Source organism: Anguilla anguilla, chromosome 16 (assembly GCF_013347855.1).
Source record: "Anguilla anguilla isolate fAngAng1 chromosome 16, fAngAng1.pri, whole genome shotgun sequence".
NCBI lineage: Eukaryota > Metazoa > Chordata > Actinopteri > Anguilliformes > Anguillidae > Anguilla > Anguilla anguilla.
In genome coordinates, this window is record NC_049216.1 from 17,823,560 (window position 1) to 17,849,208 (window position 25,649).

General features: G+C 47.4%; 1 protein-coding gene across 2 annotated transcripts in view; it reads right to left on the reverse strand.

The window, feature by feature from the left end:
- Positions 1-5,546: 5,546 nt before the first annotated feature.
- Positions 5,547-25,649, reverse strand: part of LOC118214774 (neuronal acetylcholine receptor subunit alpha-7) — a 77,597-nt gene continuing 57,494 nt past the window's right edge. The window contains exons 12-13 of one of the 2 annotated variants that reach the window (XM_035394987.1): positions 6,818-7,251; positions 5,547-6,043 (exon numbers count right to left, since the gene is read on the reverse strand). The gene's annotated coding sequence lies outside the window, so the exon portion shown is untranslated. Of the gene's footprint in view, positions 7,252-25,649 lie in introns of both variants that reach the window. The other variant, XM_035394986.1, reaches the window with a different exon arrangement.

Here is a 25,649-nt window from a genome sequence, read left to right on the forward strand (position 1 = left end):
TATTTGACATATATCAATATAATACTAAGTACATTTAAGAACAAAACAATGAGCAGAGCAAAAGGAAAACGGTGATTCATTTGTATAGGAGGGTGCTGAAGACACGGCTCATTCATGTGGGGGAAATGCATGGTGGATTCTGTGATTTTTACATCCCAACATCATTACATGCTGTCTCTCCATGGCTGTGGTATGCACAGTGGAGTCACAAATAAGGTCAATCAGATATTTACAGGCTGGGCACTGAGGGCAACTCATGTGTCCTTATGGGTCTCCATGCTGCTAAAAGTGGAGCAGCGCTTTGTGTGTTTGTGTGTATGTTGGTGGGTGGGGGGTAGTCTGGCGAATTCCCCAGGTAGATGCAACCCATGCCTAATCCATCACATTCAAACCAAAGCTACAGAGTAAGAATGCACAGTGAGAATATTCTTTCAGCATCCTGAAAATGATAATATCAAAACATTTAAAACTAGTTTTCAATTACATGCCAGCCCTTCACTAAAAAGGTTTTATCCAAGCCAAATATCCTGCTCTTTACATATGCTAAATTTTCCCCTTCTTAATCTTAGCCACATATTTATTCAAATCACCTATTTGTTATCAAGCAAGAGATCACTTCTGGCTACCATTTTCTAAGATCAAAAAATAAAAGTGACAGGGCTATGAAATCATTCATCATAAGTGCAATTTCCTACCTAAACTACCTAAGATAGCTGATTAAATGAACAGGGTCTAAATTAAAAGCCTCATTTTCTACTAATGATAATTTTGTATCGAGGGAGTGAGAAAAAGAGAAAATTGTGTGGGAGCAATTAATACCAACTATTTATCATTTTCACCTTTCACTTCACACATCTGTTCTCTACTGCTTTAAACTATAAAATAATTACTTTCTATTCAATACTCTTACTGAAGTACGCGTTAAGTTAGCTTGGTGTTACAATGCGTCACACCACTGTGCTATACTTTGGTAATGTTTGTCAGTCGAATTTCCTCTCTGGAGACTGTGAAGTGTTGTATTGTATAACATTTTCTCAACAATAGGCAGGTCATCAAGAGAACATTGAAGAACAGGAATAAATTATTTACTATATATATACTATATATACAACTATAATATTCCCAAACTATAGTGTGTATGTGTGTGTTTTCCTTCAAAATCTACAGTGAGGAAAACATGCGGGTGCATTGCTCATGCATGTGCAGAGAGACATGGCTCTGCTCATTCACAGGGCTTCACTGTGGGTGTTGTTTTGAGCATTATTCAGCTCTGGGGGGCCTATTTCTATCCTTTTGAACCACACTGGAGTGTGTGAGGTTGGATTTCCTGTGATTGCCTGGTTTCAGGGCAGGCCTGGTGGTTCCGATTACATGTAACAAGACAATTAGGCTGGCTCCATTAGGTGGGAAAAAATGTGATTGACAAGGGAGGGGTGGGTAGAGTAGGGTATGGTAGGTGGATAGCATTTGGACTTCTATCTCCTTCACTAAAACATTAGGTGAAGAGAGTACAAATCGGCTATTTTCTTTTTTTAAGACAAAAAAAAAAAACACTTACTAATGAAATGACCAAGCTCCATTGTGTCTACAATGAACCAGGCTGTAAATGAAAAACTGGAAAACAGGTTCAGTACTGCACCGTTATTATAAAAAATAACCCCAACAACAAACAGCTGAATAGCGAGAAGGCGAGAGATGGTCCTTTCAGCAAGCTGACATGCCATGCTATTTGTCATACAGCAGCAGAGATAACCTCTCATGTTTACCTGCTTCAAGCGGGGTGGCTTTAAGGGATTTTTTCCCTGAGCTGGTTGCCCAGGCAACGAGGATATGGTAATGTTGCCTTTGACATGACAGGAGGAATCATCTCAGTAACACACAGAGACAACAGGCACAGGGAGGCCAGGGAAAACTGAATTAATGGGATCATTTTCACACTGAGAGCGCGGCAGTCAGCCACAGCACTCAGTCTTCACACTGCCTCATGCTGGCTAGCACATTCATCCGCGCAGGAGCAGCTGCCATTTTGAGGCAAGGGAGCGGGGCTGGGGCTCGCTTTTTCACTCCTAAATAGCAGACAGCGCAGCGAGGAAAAGGAGATCGCTGCAGATTCGCTCTTTAAGTCAGAGGCGTCAAACTGTGCCGTCTGTCAAGCACGCCGGGCGTAACCCAAATTAACAAGCTATGTCAGAAACACGCATTTTCCTTACTTACAACCATAAATCAGCCATCGTGGGTGACAGAGATTTGAGCTTGATTCATATCCGTAATGTCTGCGAAGCGTGAATGTGACATTGCGCCTCGTGGGTGAAATGGAATAAAATAAATCACCAGAAGACTAATTAAAGGAGCAGCCTGTGCTATAATCACCTGTGCTTTTCTGTGATTACATATATTTTTTATTGTTACCTGTCTTTTTCAGAAAAACCAGAGAAAATGTCCCAGTTGTGTTTTTATCTCCCCTTTATGTCTACTGTGATGCTTGCTCTGTTAATTAATAGGTAATTCTAATAAACTGCTTTGCAGTTAAAAAAAAGAGGAAAGATTAATGAGCACAGATGAAGGGAAAGCAAATTACTGCTTGCACCCGGCCATTTTAGCAATCCGTAAAGCACTGTGGAGCCAAGCGAGCATGTTTCATAGGGAAACCCAGCAAGCCATATAGGGCAGATGCTGGTCTCAGTGCAACAGCAGGCAGCCTGATTTGAGCGAAAAACAGGCAGGGATGAATCACAGGGAAAGCATGTGATTTTAAATGAGAAATGGCATGCGTGCAGGTGCAAAGGAAATAAGCTCTGTCACACATATCTAGTGCACACAGGAGAGCGTTTCTGTTGCATATTGACTCATGTTCCTGATATGACTGTATATTTCTCTCATCTAGCGTGAATACAGCATGCACCCCCCACCACACCCCCTGCCCCCCCGCCCCCCACCACAAACATTCACCTCACAAGGCCCGACAGGACCATAACAAATCACCAGTATTTTACATTTAGGCTATGCTGTGAGCAGCTAAGTGCGTTGGTAACTGTAAAGTAAGCCATGCCGGTCCACATACATCATACTTTGAGTAATCCCCCGTAATAAATGTCCTCAGAAACCAGCAGGGAAGTCCACTTAAGCGATTAGACGCAGGATTCACTCCTTGGCCCAGCGCTTCAGAAGTCCCGGCCACTCACAGGTCCATTTGGTCCCTCTCAGCCCTTGGGAGGAAAAGCAGGCAAAGTCACTTCATTGATTTATTCATTTGACCTTATTATTCTCAGCAAGGAAGAGGAACATACGGGGAGAGGGGCCCGCCAGCGAAGGCCGGGCATCCGCTCTCCTTCGCCGGAAAAGTCAACGGGAAAGTCTTGCGTAAACAGCCGTGACCTGCCCCCGCTGCCTGCGGGACCCGCGGCGCGGGCTCTTCCTGTGCCGTGTTTAGAGAACCCGGCCGCCCGCCCCGCCGCCTGCCCCGCCGCCCGCCCCGCCGCCCGCCCCGCCGCTCGCACCCGCGGCGGATGACAGGCGGGCTCCCTCGCGTGATGAAGAGCAGCGGCTCCACGGGCCCGGCTCCCCCGCCAGCTGGGCGCAGTCACAGCTCCGCGGCACAAACGCACACACAGCACACTGCTCTCTGTTCACCGGCAGCTTCCGCCAGCACGGGCAGGAGACTGGAAGTGTCCAGGTACGTCAGCACAGGTGGAAAATGGTTTGTACTGAGACATTTTGTCTGGATTTGCACTGTACCTGTGTACTTAATCTCCTGTCAAACACAGGCCTACTTAAAGTACAGACAAATGTAATCATTAGACACTACAGTTTACTGTGGATGACAACAGGTCAAATCGGCTAGTCTCTTCAATGGTTGATGGTGGTAATTAAGCCTCGCATGGAACATAAGAAAATAAGAGAAGGAGGTTTAAATGGTATTTATGTTGGCCTTTGAACTTGATTCAAGGCCATACTCAGTGCACAGTAATAAAACCCTTCACACACACCACGTTTGCATGAGATGGAAATCAGGTGGCGCAGTGCTATCTTTCCACAGACTGAAAGAACGTGAGAACAGAAGACACAGTGTGTTAATTTAAGGTGAGAGAGGGAGAGGGCTCTACCTCTGAATGCCGTGGAATGGCACTCCTCGTCCCAGTTTCCCTGGGAACTTGTGCGATCCTCTCTCCAGCTGTGCCACTGCATTCTTCACATATAGCGAGCCTGTCAGATCTTCACAGTAAAACTCCCTGCCTTGGGGAACCAGACGTTCAAAAGTTCATACGCTTCACTTCCCCCCCGAACACCGCAACAAACCTCATGGCTAACCAGAATGGATGACCTGTGAGCCACGGTGGTGAGCACATGCATGAACACACATAGGCTGACTGGCGACCGGCTGCAGAACCAGCTCCTACTCCGATAAGCATCCCTGCAATGTGCTTCACGCTTTTCTCAGGCGTATGGAATGGGGAAACGTTGGTGGAATCCAGGGACATAATGAGTAAATGATGTGTACAGCATATGCGGCAGAGATCTGAATACAGATGACAGTCTGGCCTGTCCTCTGTTTGTGTCAATCTGGAACAATTGTGATAGAAAAATCAGAGGCGGAAATGAATAATGTTCTTCTATAAAGAAATTATACTATTTCAAACAATCAAACTTTGCTTTACCAGTTATATTTATTCATGTTTTAGGTATGGTTAGGGACAACAGCAGATTAATGCTACAAAAATTTTCAATTAAAAAATGACTGGTGGTCATTCTTTTTTGGTGGGGGAAGGGGGGAGGGGGGTTTTCTTAACAAACCAGCACTTAAGGTCCACATCCCTGAGGACTGCGATAGGAAATGAAAATGCCTTTTCGGTTTTTCCGTAGGTCTAATCTCTGCGCATGAGACATTTCCCACTGCACAGCTTGGCTGACATTTTGACCGCAGGCATTGTAGAGAAAACCAGGCCTGCTCAGTGTTAGAGAAAGGACAAGGCCTTTCTCTGTAGTGTGTGATGGAGGAGGGGGAAGGGGGAGGTAAATGCTGTTGGAGGAGGCCTTTTACCCTCTTACCCTGGCACTCAACAAAAGGCTCTTTTAACGCAGCGGGAGCGAAAACAGACCCAGGCCGAGGAGCGCTGACCACATCGCTGACGTTTACGACCTCACTGGATGGATGAGTCAGAAACTGCCCCTGCGGTTCGCCATTCTCAAGCCCCCAGCAGCAGGCTTTCTCTCAGCTGCGTGTAGCATGACGGTTACAGGGGTGGGGGTGGGGTCATTCATCCCTCGCCATGCAAGCACGCACACTCACACACGCTCCGGACAGAGCCGACTTAACACACATACCAGGCTCAACACCGCTGCGGTGGGAGACTGAACTCCAGCCCTTGATTGTTTGCAAAGCTTAACCCGCATAAAAAATAATATTTGTCAAATTGGTTATTTAAGCAGTTCAAGGTACCACACAATCCAGGCTACTAATATAACGTTTCTTCAGGTGCTTAAGATAAACAAATAATTCTTTCCATTTGTTTTCAGCATGCAATACAACAAACATCAGCACACAAAAATAAGCAATGTTTCACCTGGATTATTTCACTGGTGTATTGTTCTTCCTTTTATTTATTGCACTAAACAAATTATATGCAAGATAAAAATAAAATACATGAAATCCAAATATAAAGAATTGATTATGATCTATTTTGTGAAGGTAGATTTATGTCCTGCATTACAAAACATTGGTTAAATATATCTGACCTGTTCAATATAATTTTACAAAATGTCCTATAATGTATGCATGTGAAGAGCAAGAGCACATACTTGTAATATATGCCGGGTATTTTGATGTACAGCAAAAACATCCTCATGTTTACTCTTGTTAGAAGGGGGTGAGCCTTTTCACTAAGTGAGTTCATTCCTCCTGGGTGGCCTGGATGAGAGAGTCTTTTTCCACAGCCCAAGCACGTCACATCAAGCTGTCATGCCCCAGCTCCCAGCCTGCCAAAATCATCTGTGTTGAATCATGAAAACTGGCAAGCCTGATGGCTGCCATGTACCACTCAGCCTTCTGTGGGAGGCAAACACACAAGAGTGCTGCCATTGAGCATCTTCTTCACAAGGTGCTTGCTTTTACTCAACATCGGTTCTGAGGAAAATGACAACTGGATTGATGGGAAACATTTGGGTGATGAAAGCCCCAATATTAGGGAACGAGCAGAAATGTGCATATTCAAACTGTAGTCCAAAGCTTGGGAAAAGACTGGACAACATGTAAAAAATTAACAGTAGATGCTTAATTATGAGTGCCTTGGTTGTCTATTCAAAATGAGAGGAAGCATGAAACAATTATAAAAATGAAGCCTACTGTTCTGAAGACTTGTAATCCTCTGGCAAACGCAGACCCATAAAGACTGAGAAAATTGCTCAGGTTGACGTAATATGTTGTGACATACATCATATCTCCCATGCAAAAGTCCATCTGCGATAAATATTTAATGTCAGTCACAAGTGATGCACTCATTGTGTGACTGAGACTTTGACTGGCAGGCCCAGAGGTTTGATCCACGAGGTCTCAATGTATATGTGATCAAGCAGGGCTGAACTCACCGAGTGACATGAGAGAAAGCAAAGCAAAGCCGGCTGATGGCACAGCAGGTCCATTGTTCTACGGTGACAGTGGCAGTAATGTGGAAGAAACCATTGACTACAGTGGACGGGGCTCTTTGAAACAGACAGGCCCCAGCTGAAACGGCCCCTTGGTGCGTGAGGCATTAGGTGTACACATTTGCATTCCTCTCCATTCAGAGAGTCACAGCAGGTGGGGGGGGGGAGGGGAACACACCTGGGAGGCGACTGTGGGCGGAGCACAGGGAGGCCTGCGGACGTCTTCCCACCCGAGTGTTGATTGTCATTGTGGAGCACAGAGGTCATACTAATTCTCTGCATTCGCATTCAAACAGCCACAATGCACCTCTATCCTCCAAAACTGCGGCTGAAGGACTAGGGCAACCTATACGGCCTTGAGTGTTTATTTAGCAAAGAAAGATGGCGGCACTACGCCTAAATGAGATGTAGCATGGTGTGGCAAGTTCTTTTTCTGTTGTGTGAAGGCAACACTGATTGCTGTAGCTTCACACATCAGCTGTCATCAATAATTCAGGAAGGTCGAACTTCAGCAAATTGTTGAACGTGTTCCTAGGAAAGTCCCTTTGTGTCCATGGAAAACAAAAGCTTTTCTCTCTCTCTCAGGCTGGTTTCAAATGGCTGGAAGGGCTCCTGAAATCACAACAAGCAGGACAATTTTAGGCTACAAGGAGAGAGATCGTCAACAGAATACAGCAAAACGACTTTCTTTATCTTTGTATGATAGAGTTCTGCATGCTTGAATTTCCCATAATATGAATCTGATAAATAAAATCAAGTGTTGCCTTTTCATTAACGGTTTATAATCTTTACATGAACAAATCGATACGTTATCTCTTGGGGTGAGGGCGAGATCGAACAATCCCACACTTGCTTGCGTGCATGTGACCAGACAGGCACATCTGCCGTCAGGGGAACACCTCGACCGCAGAAGTATTGTGAAACTGCATCACTACCCATCAGAAAGCATTCAAAAACACATTGAGCACAGCAGCTGCGCAGAACTACACGGGTCAGTTTGGGTCTTGCTGTTCTAAATAATGAAATCTGATTTTGTTTTGTGCTGTTTTTTTTTTTTTAAAGCAAATATAGAGCTGCATTATGGATGCAGTGGGGGCTCCGGCTGAGGCAGCAGGGGCTGCAGTATTGTATCTTTTGAAGGAATGGGCCTCCATCGGGAGTCATTATGCTCATTTGGCTCCCTTGTTTATTCCTTTTGCTGGAGAGATGCTTCTGTCCAAAAGAGGCCACTCAATCACACTGGGGCCAGCCTGCCACAAATCTGAGCGGCCTGCTTTTGACAGGCTTCTTTGTGGCTCAAATAATGAAGAGAGAAGAGGAACTAAATAGCTCTTGTGCCCGCTCCCTTCCTCGGTCGAAGCGAAATTCCACATTCTGTCCCTGCCAGCTCATTAAATCTGAGAACCCATTCAGCCTGAAGAGGACACAGCGTTTTCTTCTGAGCCCAGTTTTTATTTTCAAAACTGTCAAAAAAAAACTTTGCACTGAAGTTTGAGAGTGGAGTAAGGGAGATTCTGCCAGAACGGTGTAAGAAAACAAACATGCCCAGTGAATTGAGATAATTGAAATGTTGAACAAGAGACAAGAACTCATTGCACTAGAAAAAGCCAAGCAATGGCACTGCAGACCAGTTAAAAACAAAGCAAATTCAGAACATCTTACGGGAAGATTTAATGAGCAAACCAGTCGCCTCCCTCCCTCCCTCCCTCCATGTAGACGCCATTCTTGTTAAATTCTCTCAAGTCATTACTTTTGTCAGTCACTGTAATTTAGATCATTATCATATCATAGGACATTCTCTTAATGATGTTAACATCACGGATAACAAATGAGCCACAAATCTGTGTAACTTGAGCACGCCTTGCCAGAGAGAATATAAATGTGCAGGATGCAAACACACTTAGTCCATTAAAGCCCTTGCAGGAGTGTATGTTTGAGGCAGTTTTGCCGTTTACTCAATTACTGTCATGTGACACAGAGAGGGCTTTTGAAAGCCCTTGAAATTTTGAAACAGGAAGCTTCCGCTGAAAAGAGCCAGGGCAGATTTTTTGGAAAGGTTCCCATGAGAGCCATGAATCCCGATGGAAGAACCACGCACAGTGTCGCAGGGCGCAAGCCCCAGCACTGCGCCGCCATTGTCCCCCCCCAGCAGAGCTCTCAGGCAGCCACTGTGGGAAGCAGAGGGCTGCTTGAACCAGCATCGCCTGACTGCCCCCTTCCCTTGTGCTAGAGTGGGGGGTTGGGAGGGGTTATAAAGATGAGAGGGATGGAGGGAGGGAGGAAAAAGCCCATCAGAGTACACACTGTGACCTTTTCACATCTCAAGGTCCAGTGATTAGAAAGGCAGTGTGTGGAGGCTGAGAGGGGGGGGGAGCCTGGCTGATGGTAGACAGCCTGACTGGGCGACAGGGCTCAGCGGGGCTGTTTGCTGCTGTAGTCTCAGTCTCCGGTCTGTCAGGAAAGGGTAGTTAGAATGCTGGAAATTTAATTTTACACAATCTGAGGGTTTGGCAGTAGGATCTCTCCATTCTCCCCTCCAGCTGACTTGTACTTCCTGATTTGGCCATGTAAAGTTATTGATCTCCTCATTTCTAGTATCTGTCTATTAATTAATTTGGAGATTTCAGAAGATTGCTTCAACAGTGCCCGCACATCTCTTCTTTTTAAAATGTGTTTTATTCAGAAGCTGAATAAAACGGTATATCATGGAACATGAGGATTCATTTTTCTCTTTTCTGCTCTCCCGAAAACACTGCTTATAGGTAGATTAGAATTTACTTGATGAACCTCTTAGTCTTTATCTTTTCTAGTATTTGAAAAAGCATCGAATCCAGAGCGACACCCCTGGTGCGTTAGGTGATTTACAGTCTAGCAACAAGTAAAGGCCATGATGTCCTTTTGCCTGTTTCTCATTGGTTAATCACCATCTGGAACACCAAACATAGCGATAAGAGCACTGGGTTGTAAGTCTATGCCCTGAGCCTGAATAAGTGTTTGAATATAGTCGACCAATAGTCTTTCAGCTTGGGACAAGACCAGAACATAAGAGGATAGCAGGAGTGCCCGCTTCTCTTCTCTGAAAGGCCTTGTGATGCCTTTGTTTAAAAACTATTGTTAAAGCAGGCCGACACGATGTATGAGAAACATGGAAAAAGCAACACGGGAGGATATGAGAAAAGTCTGAAATGTCAAGCCTGTGCTAATGTGTATACTTTGTTACAGATATATAAGTGGAAATGTCTAAGGCAGCATCAGTGGCTACTACGAAAATGTGTTTCTCCCATTTTATGACTGAGAACACGTACATGGTTAACTGGTTGGGTAACTAGCTGGCCATGTATAGAGGGTTTGCAAGCTAGTAGCAAAGCAATTCATTGGCACGTTGTTAAAATTTTGTAGCTACCAAGTAATTTTTTCAGGATACTGGTTGCAAGCTATCGAGCACCATTTTATATGTTTTGTTGTAAATATTGAACCTTGATGTTTGCCATGACTCAGCTACACAAGCCAGTCAAGGAAATCGCATATTAATTTATGCCTTCACCCAGAGCCCCACCTACACAAGGTCAGAAGTAACCGACCATTAATTTGTTAGTAAAGCGCATCCTCGGAAGTTGGGTGAACTTATCTCACGTGTTTCAACCTGGTCAGATTCAAAGCACCCTTAGATTATGAGCCTAGAAAGTCAAACTGCGCTGCTGGAGACAAAGCCTCTAATTAGCTACTGGGCTGTAGCTACAACACAGTGGCCTAAAGCTCTCCTGTAAGCTGGCAGAGCCTCAAACCTAATCTGCATTTTTATTTATTTATTTGTTAGTAGGTGGAAATTGCCACAGGCTTATAAAAGCAGCCACTGGGTTGAGAAAATACCACACACACACACAGAACAAAGAACTCACACACACACACAGAGCCTTGTGTTCACCAGTGGATGACATGAGTAATAGACCTGTTGATAAAAGCTTTTCCCGGGTTCTGACACAGCCTGGCAAAATAAATTCAAGATGTGTCCCACGGATCCAGCTCCTTCAGCCATTACATGCTGAAGTCTGATTGCTTTTTTGAAATGTGTGTGTATGTGTGTGTGCGTGCGTGTGTGTGTTTTATTCTTTCATTTCTACCCAGCACCCTGCGTCAGGCTAAATTTTAGAAGATGCCTCTATAAAATGTGTGCATTTTTCCATGATTGCTGGTAAGGAGGTTTACTGAATGTAACAGCGCTGAAATGATTGAGATGTGAAAGGGTAGCCTGAGTTCTAGCTTGTGGTCAAACATTTGCTCTGTTATCCTACAGTACAGTGTTTGAGGTGCCAGGAAATAAAGCCCTCCAAATCTCCCAGGCGACAACATTCAGTTCGCCGTTGCTATGGAGGGAGAAAGAATGAAATGTATGAAGAGCCTGTTTGGAATTCCCTTCCCCCGTTGAAGATTCTGTTTTTGCGTTCCTAGTAAAAAAAAAAAGTGTTTGGAGTCTGGAGTGTGTGTGAAGAAACTTGAGGCAAATGTGGTCGACATTCCTCAGTTTTTCCATTACACAACCCCTGTTCAGAGCCTCATAGAGGCGCACAGCACAGCGTATACAGGTCTTTAACCATTTACCGCTCTGCGTTGCCTTGAAATAATTTATCCAAAAGCCCATCTGGATGTCAGTCCAAGGGAAAAAATATTGTTTGGATTCTCAGCACCTAATCTAAATGAGTTTCCTGGTTACCAAAAAAAAAAGACAAAGAGGCTCAAATTTAAAGGCCCCTCTGATGTAAGTTAATCTGATATCTCTAAAGTGCTGGAGGGCAAATTCACAGGGACCTACCCTCCATCTCACTGAAAGAGAACCTGAGATATTATTGGAGGAGAGTGATCAAAGTTGAGCTTTGCAAGTGACTGACAACAGTGGGCATGTGAGAAGGAGAGAGTGGAATGTGTGAGAGGGAGGAGCTTCATGGGTGTGTGTGAACAGGCACTTTGGCGCCGAAACTGTTTGTTTAAGAAGGGAAACTCAACCTCGGGCTTTGAGGGCATTCTTTGGTCACAACTTCATGCTTATTTTTGGAATCATACACAAGCTGCAATGGATATTTTCATCCGCTGAGCTGGGGAAACCGTTCTTCAAGTTGACAAAAACTTGGACCAAGCTTTGCTTGAACTAAAAATAATAATAATAAAAAATGTATGCTAAAAAAGGACCTATTTTAGACTTGCTCTAAATGTTTTTTGAGGATGCCATTTGACATTCCTACAGTGCTCTGCTGACATGAGCTCCAGTAGTTTCAAACATTGTTACATACAGTAGTACAGTAGCAGTCTGGAATGGGAGTTGAGACCAGGTGAAAGGGCACCCCACCTACCACTAAAAACTTCTGACACCTACACCCCCCCCAATACAACCACCTTGGCTCCTCTTCCAAGCTAACCTTCAGACCTTCAGGCCCCCCCATCACTCACACTCCAATTAACCATGAAAGGTGTGGACATGTTATCTGCCTGTCAGGCACAATGGACTGCCAGGCATCCCAGCCCCAGAACACAAAAGCCCCCTAATCTGTGCCGGCGCTTGGGTCAGATGTCTCCAGGCAAGTCGGCAGTCATTCCACCGAGCTGCCCCCCCGCCCCCCGGGCCCCGCAGCTATCTGCTTCTTTTTATAGCCGTGGACAATGGTGGCCGGGGGCTGCCTGGATGGCCAGCTCCTCTTTCATCTGCCCCGGACTGGGGAGGCCGGATCATTAACCAGCGATACGAGACTGGCCCGCATTACCATAGCCATTCTCCCAGCCCAGCTCCCTTCCTCTCTCCCTGTGTTCCACTTCCAAACCCTTCAGGCACCCCTCTCGGAAAGGGAAGAGCCCCGCTACATGTGCGACACATACAGCGGTTTACACCCGCGGCACATCGCACACCCCCCCTCCATGGGTCACACACCCGCCCTCCCTGGGTCACTCACCCCCCCTCCCTGGGTCACACACCCCCCCTCCCTGGGTCACTCACCCCCCCTCCATGGGTCACACACCCGCCCTCCCTGGGTCACTCACCCCCCCTCCCTGGGTCACACACCCCCCCTCCCTGGGTCACTCACTCCCCCCTCCCTGGGTCACACACCCGCCCTCCCTGGGTCACTCACACCCCCCTCCCTGGGTCACTCACCCACGCTCCATGGCTATCAGAATAACGGGTGTTGACCAAAGGCAAGGTCTCCCCCCTTTTCCCGGGCAGATAGAGGAAGAAGCACACTGTGAGTCACAGGCGGTAGCGGTTGTCAGTTGTGTTTGTTATCTGTCTGATCACATTAAGGCAGGACTCAGGGGCCTGAGCTGTGGAAATGTAAGCAGGGCTTTCAGAAGCACTCACCGCTCACCGCTTTCACGACGGCAAGACAAAACAGTCTGTGGGTGAGGAGATTTCATGCTGCCAGACCAGACAGAAAAACACAGTTTATTTTGTCACTCCTGAAGGCACAACCTCCATAATAGGCAACAAAAAAAAGAGAAGCTCCTTCTGTGCTTTCGGTGACTTCAAACTCCAAAATGGTTGCCTAAGTGGAAGCGTGGTTAATTCATATCCTTAGGATACCTTAAGTGCTCATTCTGCAGTACAGCAGATTGACACCCGTTCTCCAACCACAGAATGTAAGCCTCAGATTTCACAGAAAGTTGTGATTCAAAGACAAATCCAACTGCAGCGCTTTGCTTCATTGCTTTGTGGAAGTCGGACAGATTGCTGTTAATTGATCTGCTAAGTAAAAACAGACAAAAGACAAATTAAACTAGTTTTTTTTTTTGGGGGGGGGGGGGGCGCAAACAAAACAATCCCAATTTAATACTGACAACAACCTGTCCCTGGGGTGGGATGATCTCTCGTTATGTGAGTGAGTGCTGATTGGCTGAACGGTGGCGTGAAACCCGCAGGTGATGTGATCTCACTGGCGCCTTTTTCTCCCGGCAAATGGCTGCTCGCTCCTGGGAAGCTGCTGAGCCAGAGGATTTGGGATTTGGCCGACGGGGCAGGTTGATAAAGCTGGGCCAGCAGTCCGGCAGGAGCGCTTCTCATTGATCGCGGCTCTGTTTGAGGCTGCTGCCTGCGAGCTTTATTACCCTCAGGGCTGCTGGGGGGGGGGCAGCTCAATAGCCAGCTCCGGGCGTGCTGAGCAGGCCACTGCTCTGTCATCACCGCCCACCCCACACAACGTTCCCCTAACGCTGTGAGAACGTCCACTGACCGACCCCCGCGAATAAACAAGCCAATCTTCCCCTGCAGTCGTAATGCATTTAGATCTCCGCTCTCAGCCAGGATTGACTCCAGGTCAGAGTCCAGTGAGCTTTAATGGAGGGGTGATCAACGGTAGCTCCAGGTCTCCAATAAAAGGAAAAGAGGCTTTTTTCCCTCTCTGAACCGCAAATGTCCCCTTTTACCGTGGCGGCCCTAAACTTCTTATTTTTATTTTTTGGTTGGATGAAACCAAACCTGTTCCATCAATGCTGGCAGCTAAATGGATTATCTGCAGAAGCAGAGTAATTTGAGGACACGAAACAGCTGATGCCAAAGAGAAAACACAATATTATTATTCTGACAACATAATCTAAGTCAAAACAAAACCAGATGCAATCACTACCCAATTAGGCCTGACTTTTGTTTTATTAGGAGTGGGTTTTTTTTGAAATATGCAGTCACCTGTTTGAATTCCAGGAAATATCTTGTGTATCTTATGTTTCTTTACTTTTGGCACGCATACCTCCCTATTCCGTCTGTATCCAAACACAGGAAGAAGCATATCCGTCTTTTTAAAAAGGATTATTACTCCCTACATGATGTCATACATTTTTTTTCTTTTTTAGTATATGTTGGCACGAGTACAAATTGCACTCGCTCAGAGAGAGAAAAGGGTGAAGGAAAAGGGAAGTAAAGAATGGTGTTATTGAAATGTGCCGCAAGCTCCAGGCTTCATTTACTTCAAGTTCATTTAATTACTGGCAACCTGTACAATCACACGGAAGCATAATGTACTGTGGTTCAGTACAAAGCACTGTTACGGAAGCGAGGAAAGAAAAACAACACAGACAGGCGTCTCTCCCTCTCCACCTCAGGTGATGTGCACAGAACGTTCCGGCACAAAATGGCTGTGGAGTCACTCAGGCGAGTGTGACAAATCAGAGATTTTTCTCTCCTTCACTGTAAAGCTCATTCAGATTATGAGATAAGAGGCAGGACGTGCGTGTACGTGACACACGGCACCTAAACTCACACGGGGAAGCTGCTGGCTGGAATGCGTGGATAGCAGGTACAGAAGAATCCAAAGTTCAGCGTGGTCATAGGAAGGTGAAGCTGCAGGTAAGTGCAGGTGAATCTGCAGGTAAGTGCACTGGGTAATAAGCATTTTCATTTATGTGACACGAGAGAAAGATCAGAGCTCTGGTGCTGAATACTGGAGTTACTGTTTTGGTGTTCAGTGTAACTGTGACCATAACTGTGTGTCCTTTATTTTAAAATATTACACTTCAGAGGGGCACACCATTTGACATATGCCTCTATTAGAGGCTTATCAGACTAGAAGTAATACACAATTCAAGGGTAAATAAGTAATGAAATCATGCCAGCTGTGGTTTCCAATTTTGTTAGATTGTGGAGAACAATAATCATGATAAGATTCACATAACTGCCCCAGTGTGGTGCAGGAGTAAATTCACTTCTGAAACCCCTCAGTGTGAGGAAGCAGCCTCTTACTCTCACCCTGGATTTATTGGCGTCTGATTCTCATTCCCCACGCGCCCCGGCGCTGCGCTCTGGCGGTTCGGTTGAAGGTGAGGGTAGATTGAGTGTCTGTGCAGATTCCGCGGCGAATGCCACTCAACCTTTCCGCCGCTGAGCCGCGCCGGTCGGAGGCGGGCGGTCGACCCGGCGATCCGACGAGCGGCGTCATCTGCCGCCGTCCCACACCAGCGTGCCGGCCGACGCGTCCGGGGCGGGGCGGGGTGCGCGGTGTGGGAGCGCGCGGCGGGCTTACGGCACTGTCCCTAATGCGCTACGACGTTAATCAATTCCACCTGCCACATGGCGTTTGGGGCCCGCCGCTCCGGAGGGGGGGAGGAGAGGGGATCCTCCACAGGCTCTCAGCGCTACGCCCGGGCCCCTGGCCTCGCCACCGCGACGGGGCTGTCCGTGCAGGGACGGAACCTCCCCCCACCGCTTGGGGTCATCTGCAATGCTGGGACCACAGATCCCTCTCATTCTCATTAAAAACCCCTCCCCGCCATTTCCTCTGTGTGGCAGCTACCCACCCCTCCCCCACTAGCCCACCCCCTCCCCAAAACCCAAATCACTCACTGCAGCCTCACTTAGCAGCCATTTGCCTGTCTTATTTAGCTAACCTTCCGTACATCTGCTCATAAGCGTGCACTTGACTGAGGTAAGTATGCTTACTGCCCACTTGTCTTCTGCAGTACACGTAATGAGAGAGTGTTGACTGTGTGCCATATTTATGTGGGTGAAACACGTACAGCTATTTTAGAGGTTGGGAAGAGGACATACCGTATCTCCATTTAGAGCACAGTTGTCACCAGCCATGTTGGTGACAGGCGGAAGGCTGCTCTCACTGTAGGTGGGGGGAGGCATTTGTGCTGCCAGTGTTTGTACAAGAGACCACTTTGGTCTTCAACCCCTATGTCAGACACATAAGGTAATGGTGAGGAGACCAGGTCCGTTAAACTGAAGCTACCTCCCCAGTCCCCAACACCCTCACACACCCACACTCACACTCACACACACGCACACGCACACGCACAGGCACACGCACACGGACGCACATACACGCACAAACAAACACACACATACACACACACACACACAGCAAATCCTAGGCTGTGCAGCAGAAATGCCAATCTCATGTGTAGGAAAATAAATGATTAAATTAAAATGCATACAAAGACCGTAAACCTGAACTAAATCGGAATGCCAGGGTCTTTAAAAATAACCCCAGAGCATGTACCTACATCCAATTTAGTTCATGCTGGTTTTTAAAGCAGCTTGTTTCAATGTCATCAGCACAATTTACTGGAAAACCTGCTGGCTTTAGGATTATTGGATGACTCTGAAAAGGTGAATAACAGAAGTTAATAAAAGGCAAAGTCCGTCCATCACCAGCCCCAAATTATAACATCAAATTCAATTCAGGATTTAGACGGATCACACAGTAGAACTCAAACGATGTGGGAGTCTTGATTACTACTGAGACACTGTTGGTGTCTATTGAAATCCCAACTGCAAATGTTCAGAAATAATCAGGTCACTGAGGGTTTTTTTAACGAGCTATCACAACATAATTAGCATTATGTAAGAACATATGACCCGTGCCAGCATACACACACATGCAGGCGCGCTCACACGCACAGTCAATCTCTCACTGTTATGCACACACATACAGTCTCTCACAGACACAAAGACAGAGAGAGATTCTTTGTGAGAGATCTTTGAGAGATTCTTGCTCTCACAAATGCACATACACCCACACGGTTTCTCCTTCTCGCACGCAACCATATACATCCCTCTTTCTCCCACACACACACACGCACACACACGCACACACACACACACACACACACACAGCCTATGGAATGTGCAGAGCATTTCTTTATTTGATCTCTGAGGCGTGCAGAGAAAGCTCTTTATTAGCAGCGGCGCAGGTCTGCTGAGAGCAGAGGAGTGAAGCGGGAAGGGGGGGTGGACTGAAGTTGATCTAGAGCGCCGCATTGGGGAGAGGCGGGCGGATTTGCATATGTGTGCAGCGATGCGGAGGGAGAGACGCGTCAGGGCTGACAGCGCACTGACACTGCTGCAGGGGCTCTTTTCTTCTCCCTCTCTCCCCGCTGCCCGCCCGCCCGCCCGCCCGCCCCGTCACTGCACAGACTCGGGGCTTCGGAAGGCGGGAGATGTCAGCCTTTGTGCCCCCCCTCCCCCCCCCCCCCCACCCCCTTCCATAGCTGAGCAGCAGCAGCAGCGGTGGTGGTGATGGTGGTGGTGCTTGTTTAACGGTCAGCTAAAGTGCAGGGCTGTTCTCTGGGGATCAGCACAGAGGGGGAGGCCACCCTGCTGCACAGGCATATGGAGACATCTGCTCTATGTGTGTGTGAAGAGAGAGACACTCTCTATGCATGCATGTGTGTATGTGCGAGTAAGAGGAAAAAAGTGAGAGAGAGACATTGTGTGTGTGTGTGTGTGTGTGTGTGTGTGTGTGTTTGCAGACTCATGTCTGAATAGATATTTTTGTTTGGTTGTGCTGTGTGTGATTGGGGACATGTGCACACACGTGCAGGTAACTGTCAAACCATCACATAGTTTTGTGTGTGTGGTCAGGTGGCTACATCGTGATGTTACACTGACTAAAACAGCAGTCAGTGGAGCAGAGCCAGTGAAGCAATTCCTACATTTAAGAGTCTGCTGGCCCCACATACACCCGCCTGCCACCCCCCCCCTTCCTCCCGCTGCAGTCTCCTCTCACATTAAGAGTCCCTCTGCAGCACCAGCAGGCAGAGATAACCTGCCCTGTGTCTGTGGGCTGCCTCTCAGATCCTTACAAATCCGTGAGCTCTCTCTCTTTCTCTCCCACTGTGACCGCCCCTGAAGGACACGTCTGAGCGAATCGCTCGCTCTGTCCCAGACTCCAACTGCCTGCTCTCCTCATGGCTGACATATACACACACACAAAAACGCAGAAGTGAACACATCCTGTCTTTTTAAAAATCATTTCATTAAAACCCGACTGCTGCTCTTCCTGTGGAGGTTCGCCACTGCGCTCTTACAAGCCAAATACTGGATTACTATCCAATAAAGTGCAATAGTGTAATAACATCTAATAATACCTTTGCAGTCAGTTTAATAACTTCAAGCAGGTGGCTGGGGGCCGCCTGCAAATGTGCAACACTATTATTTCCTGACTGCATGAGCATCCCAGTGTGTTTGAGTGTGTATCTGTGTGCTACCACAGAAATGTGACACTTGGAATATTATCTCAAGTGCACACTGACGGCCCACACAAAGGGAATGTGTAATGAAGCCCTGTGCGAACTGGAATGGGGACAGGGACGGCACGAACGCGGGGACTGTGGGTGGAACCGTGTGGTGGAGGGGAGGAGGGACCGTGTGGTGGAGGGGAGGAGGGACCGTGTGGTGGAGGGGAGGAGGAACCGTGTGGTGGAGGGGAGGAGGAACCATGTGGTGGAGGGATGGAGGGACTGTGTGGTGGAGAGGAGGAGGAACCGTGTGGTGGAGGGGAGGAGGAACCGTGTGGTGGAGGGGAGGAGGGACCGTGTGGTGGAGGGGAGGAGGGACCGTGTGGTGGAGGGGAGGAGGAACTGTGTGGTGGAGGGGAGGAGGAACCATGTGGTGGAGGGATGGAGGGACTGTGTGGTGGAGAGGAGGAGGAACCGTGTGGTGGAGAGGAGGAGGAACCGTGTGGTGGAGGGGAGGAGGAACCGTGTGGTGGAGGGGAGGAGGGACCGTGTGGTGGAGGGGAGGAGGAACCGTGTGGTGGAGGGGAGGAGGGACCGTGTGGTGGAGGGAAGGAAGAACCGTGTGGTGGAGGGGAGGAGGGACCTTGTGGTGGAGGGGAGGAGGGACCTTGTGGTGGAGAGGAGGAGGAACCGTGTGGTGGAGGGGAGGAGGGACCGTGTGGTGGAGGGGAGGAGGAACCGTGTGGTGGAGGGGAGGAGGGACCTTGTGGTGGAGGGGAGGAGGGACCTTGTGGTGGAGGGGAGGAGGGACCTTGTGGTGGAGGGGAGGAGGGACCGTGTGGTGGAGGGGAGGAGGGACCGTGTGGTGGAGGGGAGGAGGGACCGTGTGGTGGAGGGGAGGAGGGACCGTGTGGTGGAGGGGAGGAGGGAGGCAGGAAGCAGTTAACGCTTCGCCGGCGCCGGCTCCTTTGGCATGCTGGAGGCGGAGTGACATTGATCCGCCAGCTCACATCCATCTGTCTCCCTGACAGAGGAAACCCAATTGTTAATAAAAATGGAAATCGGGCAGCGCTCCCGCACAACCCAACACATGCGTGCTCACACACACACACATACACACACACACACACACACACATACACACACACACATACACACACACACACACACACACACACACACACACACACACACACATACACACACACACACACACACACACACACACATACACACACAGACACATGCATGCTCACACACACACACATACACACACAGACACATGCATGCTCACACACACACACATACACACACAGACACATGCACATACACAGACACACACACACACACACTCACTCACTCACACACGCACATGCACAGACATACACACACACACACACACATACACACACAGACACATGCATGCTCACACACACACACATACACACACAGACACATGCACATACACAGACACACACACACACACACTCACTCACTCACACACGCACATGCACAGACATACACACACACACAAACACACACACATACACACACACACACACTCTCACGCAGCCGGAGACCACAGCCAGGCCCTGCCGCTAACATTTAACGCAGGGCCCCAGGTGCGGGCGGGCCCCGGGCCAGCTCGGCATTCCTCTGTCAGTTTCCTCACGTCAGGGCGAACACACACATGGCTAACGACAGGATGGGGGGGCCACTGATTAACGGCTGGCTGTCATATCAGGGATTAAAACACTTAGGAGCACTTACAACGAAAAGCGCCACCAGGCTCCCGGTGTGACTGGGAGAAACGCACCCCAGTCAGGCTGCTACCCGCACCCGTGTGAACGGAAGCACATGTTTGTACGAGCGTGTTTGTATGAGCGCGTTTATATGAGTGCGTTTGTATGAGTGAGTTTGTATGAGCGCGTTTGTATGTGCATGTTTGTATGAGTGCGTTTGTATGAGTGAGTTTGTATGAGTGCGTTTGTATGAGCGTGTTTATATAAGTGTGTTTGTATGAGTGCGTTTGTATGAGTGCGTTTGTATGAGTGTGTTTGTATGAGTGCGTTTGTATGTGCATGTTTGTATGAATGTGTTTGTATGAGCGCGTTTGTATGAGCGCGTTTGTATGAGTGCGTTTGTATGAATGTGTTTGTATGAGTGCGTTTGTATGAGTGCGTTTGTATGAGTGCGTTTGTATGAATGTGTTTGTATGAGTGCGTTTGTATGAGTGCGTTTGTATGAGTGAGTTTGTACGAGCGCGTTTGTATGAGTGAGTTTGTATGAGTGTGTTTGTACGAGTGCGTTTGTATGAGTGTGTTTGCATGAGTGAGTTTGTATGAGTGTGTTTGCATGAGGGTGTTTGTATGAGTGTGTTTGTATGAGTGCGTTTGTATGAGTGTGTTTGCATGAGTGCGTTTGTATGAGTGTGTTTGCATGAGTGCGTTTGTATGAGTGTGTTTGTATGAGTGTGTTTGTATGAGCGCGTTTGTATGAGCGCGTTTGTATGAGTGTGTTTGCATGATTGCGTTTGTATGAGTGTGTTTGTATGAGTGTGTTTGTATGAGCGTGTTTGTATGAGTGCCTTTTATACGAGTGTGTTAGTACGAGTGTGTTTGTATGACAGCGTGTTTGTATGAATGTGTATGAGCGCGTTTGTATGAGTGTGTTTGTATGAGCGTGTTTGTATGAGTGCCTTTTATACGAGTGTGTTAGTACGAGTGTGTTAGTACGAGTGCGTTTGTATGAATGTGTTTGTACGAGTGTGTTTGTATTAGCGCGTAATGACGAGTGAGAGCACACAGAGCCTGGCAGAGCCGACACATCCAGCTGTCAGGGAGCGTCTCAGCCTATCACACCGCAGGAAGATCAGATCAAAGCGTGGAATGTGAGACATGTTCACAGTTCAAGGGGACGGCTGCATTCAGAGCGCCGAGCGCATCCTCCACGGAGGGAAGGCTGATCACAACCAGACGTCTCTCGCTCTTTCCCCTCTCCGTCTCCGCGCGGATGATGTCTAAACAGCCTGCCTCGCTCGCTCGCTCGCTCGCGGGGAGCCGGTGTGTGGTTCGATTACCACCTCCGAAGTGAGAATGGCAGAGGTAAGCAGTTTGACTCCCAGAATCCATCATTTCTGAGGGCGGTTCAATACTTAATCAATTATTCCATCTCGGCGTCCATCTCGCAATCCTAAGCAACAAAGGAGACTACCAATGAGCCATCAGTTCGGATTGATTTTTTTTTGCTCCTAATGCTCCAAATGTTCTGGGAAGCTACACACTTTTATAGATAGATGTGTCATTAAAGCCCGGCCGGCCCAAAGAACTACACGCTGTCTAGCAGGAATAATGGAATGCTCAGCTCTTCAACAGTACATGGCATGGGCAGTGAAATCCCCTTTGTAATGCATTTCAGCATCGTCAGGTCTATTGCCTTTTCCGAGCTGAGCTTATTCAGTGCACTGTAATGCAAGAACCCGTGTCAGACTGTAATTGCGATGCAAGCCTGCACACGTTCCTCCAGAAGCACAGCATTCCAGCCACCACTTGATCTGGAGAATAGATAATAGTAACAAAGAATAGTCCTTAAAATGCTTTACATGAGAAAAGACATATTTTTGATGTGAATGCTGCATCACAAATGATGGATTCATCCCAAGATACGCTAAAGTCTGTGTGAACAGAGAGGAATATTCACATTTTTAGCTGCTTTTTTCCCTACTCAGTGTGGAGCTGGAAATGGTGCCTCTGGGGGGAGGGCAGTACAGATGAATCCTGTGCACTCCTCCAACGCGCCTGCCTGTGAACTAGTGACCATCCCCCACACTGCAGCCCACACAGTACTACAGGACAGCTAACACCTGCAACAAGCAACAGCCTGTGGGGTGAAATGCTACACACTTCACACAGTACTACAGCACAGCTAGCACCTGCAACAAAATAGCCTGTGGGAAGAGAGATGCTAACAAAGTGGTAACCAGAAGAGCCTTGGGTGACCCAAGGCTTTGATGCAAACCTGTTGCTGCAGCCTGTGCTTGTGGTGCACTTTACGGATGCTGCCATATGTGAGTGATCACTCCCTCCATCCGCAATGCTACAGTTATGCCCTGTATAACCTAGAGACCCCACTGGTCCAAACTATTCTTCTTCCATAGTTATTTACACGTTGTAGCAGGGCCATGATTGAGGTGGATCCGGTACATCAAGCCTCCTATGGATTAATTCATATCCACAATGAGAGGTGGAATGATATGAACATTTTGGAGTATTCAAGATATTCAAAACAATATGAAGATCACATACACACAGCCAAACCCGACTAATTGCACATTTGCACACACACACACACACACACACATATATATAATTAGTAATGTGTGTGTATGCGTGTGTGTGTGTGTGTGTGTGGATGTGCTTTTTAAATGAATATTGCTGAATGCAACTCTTGCAGAATACATATTTCTGTGAGAAAACAATTCCATAGACAGTATATCTTTAATGGTGGGATGCCCTCTGATAAAACTAAAAAACAATGAATAATTCCCAGATGCAACATTGACTGTGGCAAGTCATAGTACACCTGCAATAGGTTCACACAAGAATGCTAATAGCATTTGTTCTTCATAGTCACACAACATTTGAAACATTCATTAAAGTGCATTGGTTAAAATATGAACACCCTTACACTCTGCTACTGGCAAAAGAGACATCCCTGTACACTACCTATGTAAATGTACACCAGTCATTATGTTTTCATGAGAGTCATTTCTGCTTTATTAGCATAACTTCAGGGAAGGTGCTCCCAAAGGTGAAATAAGAGACTGGATGCATATTCCCTTTGACAGATTTTTCACACTTTCTGTAGATTAGGGAATTGTCTTCTAAGAGAACCCTCCTTTTTCACAAATCCACAGTAATTCTGCACAGTCGAGCGGGTTGATTTTGCCGGGGGATATGTGCTGTCATTGTAGACAAGGGAAAATGGGTCTAGTAAGCCAGTTTCCCAAATCAATGATAGCATAGGTTGCAACGCGACAAAAATATGAGACTCAGAACAGTAACTCGGTCACACACTTTATGCAGACACTTAATGCAATTGTACATTACACTCAGAGCTGCAATTTCTGCCAAAAGCCTGTCTACAATTGAATCCTTATTGACTGTTGTAAATGAGCAATGTACTTCTTTCATTTTTGTAAAAAAAAAAGTTGAAAAAACGTTTTTGAAACATAAATGTGTTCACTTTATTGTGTTGGGGAAGGGAAAAGCATTTCAATGCCCATTACCCTTTTAAGGAGTAAAATGATAAAATGTGAAAAGGTTCACACGGGGAAAACTGTGAAAGATCTCTATTTGGTCTGCGAGGAACCTCGTTGCACCCCATTTGTCCATTTAATACCATGGCATACCTTCGCACCGTTACTCCAGACCAAAGCTAGCGGGGTCAGAGGTTAAGTAATCAGGCTATAATATTATGTAGAGAGTGGAAAATGTGGAGCATGGGTGTTCTCGGATTGATCTTGAGATCGTCATCCACGGTTCCTGGTCCTGTGACCACAAACAAAAACACAGCTGGCGAGGAACAGAGGGTGAGTTATAGGTCTGTAACCCTAAAATTGCAGGTTGATTCCCACATGGGGCACATCCATAGCAAAACAGGCCTAAGGAAGCTCAGTTCAGTGTGCATGTGGGTCGTGCAGAATGAGAGCGATGTGAGTCGCTCTGAGCGGGGGTGTCCGCAGAGAAAACAACACTTAAGGGGAAGCCCTCCTCAATCAGAGGAGCCCCTCTGAAGCTTAAGCGGCAGCGCTAAGCAGATCAACCAGCAGACACAGGAATTAAAACAGCGCTGGGGGTAATTATTAAAGAGGATTGGGGTGGGGTTAGTTGGGGGAGGGGTGAGTTCTCTTTAAAAATGGCCCGATAAGGCTCAGCTAGCTCAGGTATGCTGCAGCGGAGGGGGGAGCTGTAAACACAGTGAGGTTTGGGCGGGCGGGGGTGGGGGGTGGGGTTGGGGGGGGGGCCTCACCGCAGACACAACATTGCCCCACACCGCACCGCACCCCTGCAAATGCGCCCATCCAGGGTCACAGATTGTTGCAGGCATGTGCTTCTGGCAAAGGCTACATTTTAAAAAAGCCACTGCTTTGACAAAAAAGCTAAATATATACAATTAGCCCTTATCATTAGTATGTGGTGAGGTATAGTGGTTAAAGAGTCATTACTAGAGATTGCTGGTTCAGATTCAAGATGGAGCCCTACTTTCTGCCCTTCAATCGCTTTCATACCCTCATTTCTACGTTTTCTCACAATTTGGAATTTCAATCAAATTTTATCAGAGCATTGGTCTTCTGCATCACCCTCCATCAGTGTGGGAGTGCAGCGTGCGTACCCTCTGAAGACCATGCTTCCCCCGTGCCACTTCTTTTTGCTCTGGAGTTCAACAGAGAAGCTGCACAGCAGTACCAAAGCCCAACCAACCAACCAACCAGAGGAGCTGCCCTTGTGCAAAAAGGCTGGAGAAAACCTAGCAACTGAATACCTCACTCCCTGGGCAGTGCCATTACACAGCATTTTTACATTGCTATTTTAAATGCACATTACATACAGGCACTGAGCAGACTCTCTTATCCAGAGTTACTAACACAGCTTACATTTTTACATACAATCTCATTTATACAGCCGGATATGTACTGAAGCCATTCAGGTTAAGTGCCTTGCTCTTGGATACAACAGCAGTGGAAACAAACCTTGGAATCAAGCATGAAAGCCCACTACTTAGCTCAGTAGCCATTAAGCTGCATGGCCACCCAAAGCCCATTCAGGGCTGGACTGTGGACTGCAGGATGAGTGCTTCAGCTGGCTTCCCCACCCAGGAGCAGTGACAGACTGCTGCCGCAGCCCCAGGCCAGGCACTTAACCTGGAACGCTTCGGTAAACATCCTGCTGCACTAACGCACGCTCCTTAAAGCCCCAGCCCTGTGAGTCACCCCCGGTGACGGCGTCTGTGAGAGCAGATTAACATCACGACCCGCTTCCTCAGGAGGAGGGCGACCCGCTCGGCCCTATAAAACG